This window comes from Talpa occidentalis, unplaced genomic scaffold (assembly GCF_014898055.3).
Source record: "Talpa occidentalis isolate TD23 unplaced genomic scaffold, MPIMG_talOcc4v2.1 talOcc4.2, whole genome shotgun sequence".
NCBI lineage: Eukaryota > Metazoa > Chordata > Mammalia > Eulipotyphla > Talpidae > Talpa > Talpa occidentalis.
Genome location: NW_023602073.1, coordinates 39,801,301 through 39,809,700, shown reverse-complemented (window position 1 = coordinate 39,809,700; position 8,400 = coordinate 39,801,301). Strand labels below are relative to the sequence as shown.

The window sequence follows — 8,400 nt, the reverse complement described above, 5'->3', positions numbered from 1 at the left end:
TTTTCTATGGTGAGTCCAAAGAAGATGAACGTCGGGGACTGAAGATGAACATTGGTGACTGGGGGAGGGAGCTGTCAGGGGTGAAGTTACCACCACATCCTAGCAGGGGCCTGGAGCAGGGGTCCTGCCCAGCTCCTTACACCTCAAACCAACCATGAGATAGTTCTAAACCTCAGCCTCTTCTTCAGGTCCAATGCCTTTTCAGTCCTGCTTGGAAACTGCTTCTCCACAGAACTGCATTTACTGAGGTGTTGTTCTCACACTCTTTACTCTGTGTGCGATTTCAATTCATTCATTCTGGGGCTTGATGTTAATTGTCTTCCCATCATCTTGTGTTGTATATCCTGTCATTCTTGTTACACACACACACACACACACACACACACACACTCTCCTTGGGAACCAGACCCTCACTCAGCACTGGGGTTACTCTGACCCTCTGTCTCTGGTCCCCTCAGAGCCGCCCTCTCTGCAGTGTCTCTACTCAGCGGGGTCTGAACAACCCCAGGAGTCCCTGCACCTCCTGCCTCTGACCTTGTGGGAAACCAGCCCCTCAGCCTGCATGACAGTGACTGCTGACTGAGGAGACAATTTGCTTTTTTCTTTTCTTTTTCCCCTCATTGTACTACTCAGTTGAGGTAACATTGCTTTACACACCGTATGTGTTCAGAGGCCCAGGGTCACCCCTCTTCAGATGTTTGTTACCACATCACGCCTACCATAAGGGCACCCACAGTCTTCACCATAGTCCACTGGGTCCTCTTCCTACCTTGTTTCCTGCTCTTACCCCCACCCCATACCTTCAATTCCAGAGTCATATTTCTAGAGTTTGTTTTGGTTTAGTTTCACCTGTGCCTGCTTTGTTTCTTTATATTCCATATATGAATGAAATCATCCAGTATTTAACTTTCTCCTTCAAACTTATTTCACTTAGCATAATCCCATCCATATCTATCCTTGTTGCAAAGTCAGTATTTTTCTTTTTCATGGCTGAGTAGTATTCCATTGTGTATACGGTTTGTGTTCTTTATCCCCTCACCTGCCGTTGGGCACTTAGGTAGTCTCCATTGCTTGGTTATGGTAGACAGTGCTGCAGTGACCATAGGAGGCGCATATTCCTCGGAATTAGCATTTTACGTTCTTTGGATAAATACCAAGGAATGGAATGCTTGACCATGGGACAGGTCTATTTTGAATATTTTGAGGAAACTTCATTTGTTTTCCATCGGGGCAGGACCAATGTGCTATCCGTAGAAAAGAGAGGTTCCAGGTTACCGCCCCACCCAAGGAAATGTGGGGCTGAGCAGGGATGAGAAGCTAAGAAAGAGGAGGAAGACGTGGATTGAGATGAGGAAAGAAGACTGGAGGAGGCACATGGAGCAGAGAGACATGTGAAGAAGCAGCCAGGCTTGTTCCTCAGGCTTGGACTTGTGCCAGGGAATTGGGGACACAGAAAGAGACATGTGAAAGAGACAAAGACTTGGGTGAGAGTCCCATGGAGACGCTGACAATGGCAGCTGTTGTCTTGATGTGGATTTTGATTTTGCTCTTTTCCTTCCAGACTTGACTGGCCCCTCCTGCCCCTGTCCCATGGGTCTCTACCAGTAGGTGCCTTACCCTTGTGGCGGGCGTTCGGGCCCGGTGGGCCTGCTTTGGGCCAACCCTGTTTCTCTGGGCATTTACACATGAGGGGACGGGTAGCTTTGGGTGCTTCACTTGGGAACTATTCTAACTATATTCTTTCTCTTCTCTCTATTGCACACTAATTGTATTAAAGTTCTTTTCTATTGAAGGTCTTAGGCTTTAGAGTATGTTTTGTCTTAATTCAGATGATGGCAGATCCCATGTAGAGTGTACAGGTTTGAGAAACCCTGGAAAACCCTCATTCTGCCCACTAACAGGACCAGACTTCATTCCCACCCACCATGTACCAGAGAGAGTTCCTTTTCCTCCACACCCTTCAGTGGGTCATTCTCACAGGTGTAAGGGGGTAACTCATTGTGGTTTTAATTGGCATTTTCCTGACAGCACATGACAAACATTTATCCATGTACCTATTGGGCATCTGTATGTCTTCTTTACAAATGTATCCATCTAGCTCCTCTGCCCTGTTTTTATTGAGTTGTTTTCTTGTTTTGCAGTTCTTTGTAGGTCTTGGATAGTAACTCCTGCCGGGGACCAGCCTCCGGCAAAATGTCGTGTCAGGGGTTCCTGAAAGGATGAGACGGCCTCGGCGAAAACGAAAGGACTGAAACTTAGGGGCTGAGGGGAAGGGAATGAGGAGACACCGACACTTGGTGAGGTGCTAGTATCTTCTGCCGAGAGGCTCAGCAGGTTCTTTATTTATACATTTTTTGCAAGCAGTGAGATGACATTATCATGTGCACAGAAACAAAGCAGAAACAATCAGTGCATCTCTTATTCTATGGGCTTTTGGCCACTACGTGCTCTCAGCAAGAAGGCAACCTTCAAGGCTAATAAAAAACTAAGCCTTACACTAGAACTCATTGTTTCAACCAAACAATAACCTAAGACAGTGGATAGCCGCCAGTACATCCCTATCAGCCAAAGCCTAAGCAAGAAAAGACCTTTTTTATTCTCATGGCCTTCACAGCAGGAGCTGGCTGCTACTCAGCTATCAGAACTTTTTTTATTTAGAAACTCCTAACTCAAATAGCTTCATTTAAAAACTTCCCCAAGAAACTTCAAGGGAAGGCAAAAGAAGGACCCACTATAATTATTGTATTGTAATGCTTGTCAGGCATGTTCAACAAACCATCTCCCATTGTCAAGTGGGCCAAACTGCCCAACAACTAATTTCTAAACAAACAATTTTTCGTGCTATTTACTTACAGTATGCTGATACATATAATTTATTGCCTAATATACTTTCTGATAAATTTTTCTCTCTCTATGACCAAGAACAAAAAGCAAAGGGATGCCAGATCTTCAGCCGCACGGTGTGAGGCCTTTTCTCTTAGCTGCTTGTCAGCATCCTATCTGGCTGGAGCAACAAGGCTGCAGCAAACTCCTTTTTGGATTGATGGTGTGCAAATATTTTCTGCAACTTGATATTGTCTTTTCATTTTAATGAGTTTCCCCCACTATATAGAAGCTTTTTAGTCTCATGTGATTCCATTGGTTTCTTTTTTGCTTTTGCTTCCTTGGAGCACAGAAGACATTAGGGACAGTGAAAATACTCTGCATGATATTCTCATGATGGACACAGGTCATTATACATTTGTCCAACACCCACAGAACGAACAACACCAGGGTGACCCCTGAGAGAAACCATGACTGTGCAACTATGATGTGCGGGTCCCTCACTTGTAGCCCACGTGCCAGTCTGATCTTAATACGTGATTTGGACATGATGTGTGAAGAGTTTTATAAATTGAGGAATGAAGTGTAATTTAGTTTTGAAAGCATATTTCATGCTCATGCAAGAACATTTAAATAACACTCAAGGATATGCATAAGTCAGTCATTCCCTTCCATCCCCCAACATCCCAGTCAGCCAGTATCTGCTCAAAACCAATTAGAAATTTATCTTTTCTTTTCTAAAAAAATATATCCATGCTTCTGTCTGGACAATAATGCTTGCTTTCCCGTCAGTAAAGGAGTTCAGTCACAGAGTGGGGAGAAACATTTGCATATTACAAAACTGATAAAGCACTGTATCAAGAATTTACAAATAATGCTTAAAACTCAATGATCAGCAAGATATAACCCAATTTTAATAAGGACAAAAAAACAGTGTTATAAATATAGCAAAAAAAAAATTGACTTCCAGGCCTCCCTTGGTGGCGCTGGTGGTTGAGCGCAGCACTGTGAGGCTGTCCGCAGCATCTGCAGTGTAGGTTAGATCCCAGCCAGCAGGCAAGAATCCCACATGGTGCGGCAGACCTCTCCTGTCTCACCCGCTGCTCCCCTCAGCAGTGTATTTCATCAGTCTGCTTGTTCTGTTCCCCACTCTGTCTCTGGTGAATCTGATCACCTCCCGTGCATCTGGCCTGTACCCCATTTCTTGTATGCATGAATAAATAATTTTTTTTATTTATTATATTTTATTTATTATTATTTATAGACATAGCAACTTATGTAGACATAGAAAAATAAATATATGAACAAATGCTCAATATCACAGTTAAGAACAACAGTGACACCATCACCCTGCTGCCCAGGGTGCGCACAACAGGAGCCTCATCGGGTTCATTGTAAAAGATCCTTAGGGGCTGAGAGACACATCAGAGCCATAGGCACTGTCGCTGCCTGGTTGAGAACAAAACAGAACCTGGTCAGAGATGAGACCACAGGAAGGACTGATGAGGGTAACTCCCCCATGGAGTCCATCTACACTGTCCCCAGGGGCTCAGGGATCAAACCCCAGATCCACACTTACCTGCGGCCTCAGTGTAGCTTCCTCCTTGTCCTACTGTGGGAAGAAGCATCATGGGAGACCAGGGAGCAGTCAGGTCAGAAGACCTAAAGGAATCTTTTAATCCTGCACAACAGGAAGTTTTCAGAACTGGGACTAAAGACCCAGGTCAGGACTGAGAAAAATGAAGAAAGGAGGTGAGGGTGGACTGGACCAAATGCCCTCTGGGCAACACACATGTGTGTGGATGGTAATTCCCATTAACCAGGCAGGGCAAGTTCTCCCTGGGATATGAAAGCCCCCAGTGGACAAGATCCCCCACTCCCTTCCCTACCTGAGTGCTTCTTCCTCCACATCACAGCTGCAACCACTGCAGCTCCAGTGAGCACAGCAACAAGGAGAACCAGGCCAGCAATGATGCTCACGGTGAGGATGGAGGACTGAGGAGGGGGCACTGGTAGGGAAGGGAAGATCATACCCTGAGCTCCAGACCTTATCCTGACCCTCTGAAGGGCTCCAGAAGGGCTCCAGAAGGGCTCCTGATGGCCCTGAGAACAACATCACTGCCCACATCCTCCTCCTTACCCCATCTCAGGACTTGGGGCTCCAGCAGGCCTTCATGCTGCACGTGGCACGTGTATCTCTGCTCCTCTCCAGAAGGCACCACCACAGCTGCCCACTTCTGGAAGGTTCCATCTCCTCCAGGCCTGGTCTCCACCAGCTCCATCTCCTGGGTGAGGTCCTCCCCATCTCGCTGCCAGGTCAGGGTGATGTCCGCAGGGTAGAAGCCCAGGGCCCAGCACCTCAGGGTGACCGCATACTCAGAGGTGGGGTGGTGGGTCACACGTGTCCTTGGGGGTTCTGAGGTGGTAAATCAGAAAACTCACTTTGTGTTTCCTCCATGGACACTGAGGAATCTCATGAGACCATCCTCACAATGGACAAGACAACTGGCGTGGCAGGAATGACAGGGGTGAAGGATGTCCTGAGCAAACTCCATACAGGCTTTGCGGACTCCACCCCCATGACACTGGGAACTACAAATCCCATGATCACCAAAGGGAGGTTGGGAGGACCCGAGGGTGGAGTTAAGCAACTAGGCTCTCCATTTGGGTATTTAACTGGTCATGTGGCCGGGAGTCTCTGGCTTGGCCACGAGGCGTGCTAGGTTTTCACCACCTCTGTGGGTCACTGGAATCCCAGGTCAGCGGAACGGGTAGGACGTATTTACAAACTTATCTCCCTCTTTTTCTCCCTGAGTTATTCATTTCCCATTTCCTCTTACCGTGTAAATAAACCTTTTATCAACCTTTTATGTGTGTCTGCAGTTTAGCATTCATACGTCACCTTTAAGCACACAGGTGAGGACCCACAGTCAGGAAACCCCATTTTTTATCAGGGTTTGCCCTGTAACAGCTAGAAGCATAAAAATGTAAAAAACAGGCTAATCTGGGGAATCTGTGAGAGTCTCCTATTTCTTAGATAGTACTAGAATGAGGATGAAAACCCAGGGTAGGATGAAGCAGAGGGAGTGGAACACAGACTTTTTATTCCTGACCTGGGTGGAAGGTGAATGACACAGAAAAGCAGGAATCACATAACTGAAAATGTTCTCAGACCAGAAACAAGACTGAGAGAGAAACTCGTGGTTCTCAAACAGGCCCCTGGTCCAAAGGACCCGGTGACGTGTGATGTCAGGGACTGTCTGTCTTTCTCAGGAGAGACGGGATCCCTTCACTGTCCTTCAGGAGAAGCCGGAGTCTCTGGGAGTCTCTCTAGTGCAGAACATGAAACCCAGGGGAGCCCCCCTCTCGGGACTAGAGAGAGGACTCATTTCCCGCAGTGACTCCAGGCAGGGGGGGACCAGGAGGCCTCCAGGCCCCTCTTACCCGTGCGCTGCAGTCTCCTTCCCGTACTCCAGGCATGTGCGCAGCCACCTCAAGTACCAGTACTCCAAATAGTTTCTGAATCTCTCTGCCTCCCCCAGGGCCTCCCACTCGCGCCGGGAGATCTGAGCGGCCGTGTCCGCTGCAGTCCAGGAGCGCAGGTCCGGGTTCAGGGCCAGGTAATCGGCGCCATCGTAGGCGTACTGTCTGTAAGCGCGGAGTACTCGCCAGTCGGGCCCCACGTCGCAGCCAGACATCATCTGGAAGGTGTGAGACCCTGTCCCCGCCAGTGTCACCCCGCGGTCACCCGGCCCGCGCCCCCTCCCGCCCTGAATAAACTAAACAGAATGAAATGGGGTGAAAGTCCCGCGCGGGCTGTTCCGGGGCAATTGCAGAGAAGCCTGGAGGGGGAGACCCTGAGCGACACCCCTGCCCCGTCCGTGGGGATGGGGTGCTGACCCGGCCGGACCCGCGCCAGCTCACCGGTCTCGCTCCGGTTGTAGAGGCCGCGCAGGGAGTCCAGTCGCGCTCGGTACCACAGTGCGCGCTCCCTTAGGATCCGCGCGTCCTCGTCCCACTCCTCCTGCTTCTCCTGCTCCACCTGCTCCGCCCAGGGTGCCCGCGGCTCCAAGCTCCGGCCCGGAGAGTCGCTGTCGAACCGCCGGAACTGCGTGTCGTCCACGTAGACCACGGAGATGAAGCGGGGCTCCCCGGGGCCGGGCCGGGACATCGTGGTGTGGAAAATCCTTATGGAGTGGGGGCCTGGGGGCGGGAGGGGAGACCCGGCCTATTCTTCTCCCCTTCGGGGGCTCGAGTCCCGGGGGGCGCCCACGAGACAGAAAGTGGGTGAAAGACGAGTGAGATTGAAAAGTGGCTGCGGGACGAAAATGGCCGGGACTCGGGGGGCCAGAAGAGGCTGGGGTCTCGGGGGACGGAAAGGGGCCAGGACGGGGCGGGGCCGAGGTGGGGGACACCTAGGGCGGCGGCGAGGTCGCGCCTTTCCCACCCCCGCCCGCGCCCTCGCTCCGGCCTCTGGGAGCGCCCTGTCCCCTCCCGACCCGCACTCACCCGCCCGGGTCTCCCTCGGGGCCGCGGCCACCGCGAGCAGCAGCAGGAGGGCTGCGCCCCCCATCCCCCAGGACGCGCCTCCACGGAGTCCCAGCGGGTGGGTGGGGGCTTTGGAACTGGAGCCGCGGGGCTGCTGATTGGCTGCTCTGGAGACCTCCAGGCAATGGGGAGTGAGCCCTGGGGTGACTCACCAGTATCCAGGAAGGAGGACCCGCCCAGGTTGTGAGAAGTGAAACTGGGGAGATGAGGAAACCCCAACAGTCAACTTCCAGTCCGGAACAGCGCTCTGGGGACTGAGACCTTGAGAGCCACACCCCGAGACCCCTGCTCTCCTGCACCAAGACCTTTGTCACACTATTGCCTCCCTGAATCCAGGCCCAGGAATTGGGTCAGTGATTCTCAAACATTTTTCTTTCAGGATGTCTCTACAGTCTCATAAATCACTACGGATCCCATGTATAATTTTTTCATGTGGGTTATAGCTTTAAATATTTACTTTACTAGAATAAAACCTTTCAAAAGATGTTATTATGCTGGGAGCCATGCTACTCCTGTCGTCTTGTTATAGGGCAGCCCCGATACAAAACGGGGTGCCTGACTGTGGGTCCTTACCCGCGCGATTAAAAGGACTTATCAATACTCTACTGCAGGCACACACGAAAGGTTAATAAAAGGTTTATTTACAAGGGAAGGGCAGATGAGGAAATGTACAGCTCAGGGAGAAAAATGGGAGACAAAGTTTTAAATGCGCCCTACCCGATCCACCAATCTGGAATCCCAAATGGCACTCTGAGAGCTGGCCGCGAGCCAGGAGCCCTGAAGCCAGGAGGCAAGGGATAGTGAGCCCCCCCAGGCCCATGTGTTTGGTTTTTTATACCAACCCTGGCTGATTAACTCCACCCTGCCACCTTCCCTTTGGTGGTGACAGGATTTGTCTTTCCCAATGTCCTGATGGCTTTGGTCTGGAGTGAGGGTGGAGTCCACAAAGCCTGTATGGAATTAGCTCAGGACATCCTTTCCCCCTAACAGTCTGACAAAGGTCCAGGCATGAGGCAGATTCCTGAAAAG

The 8,400-nt window shown here is 50.4% G+C and overlaps 1 pseudogene; it reads right to left on the bottom strand.

Annotated features, from left to right (window-relative positions):
- Positions 1–1,680: 1,680 nt before the first annotated feature.
- Positions 1,681–8,096, bottom strand: LOC119253191 (patr class I histocompatibility antigen, A-126 alpha chain-like; annotated as a pseudogene).
- Between the last annotated feature and the right edge of the window lie 304 nt (positions 8,097–8,400).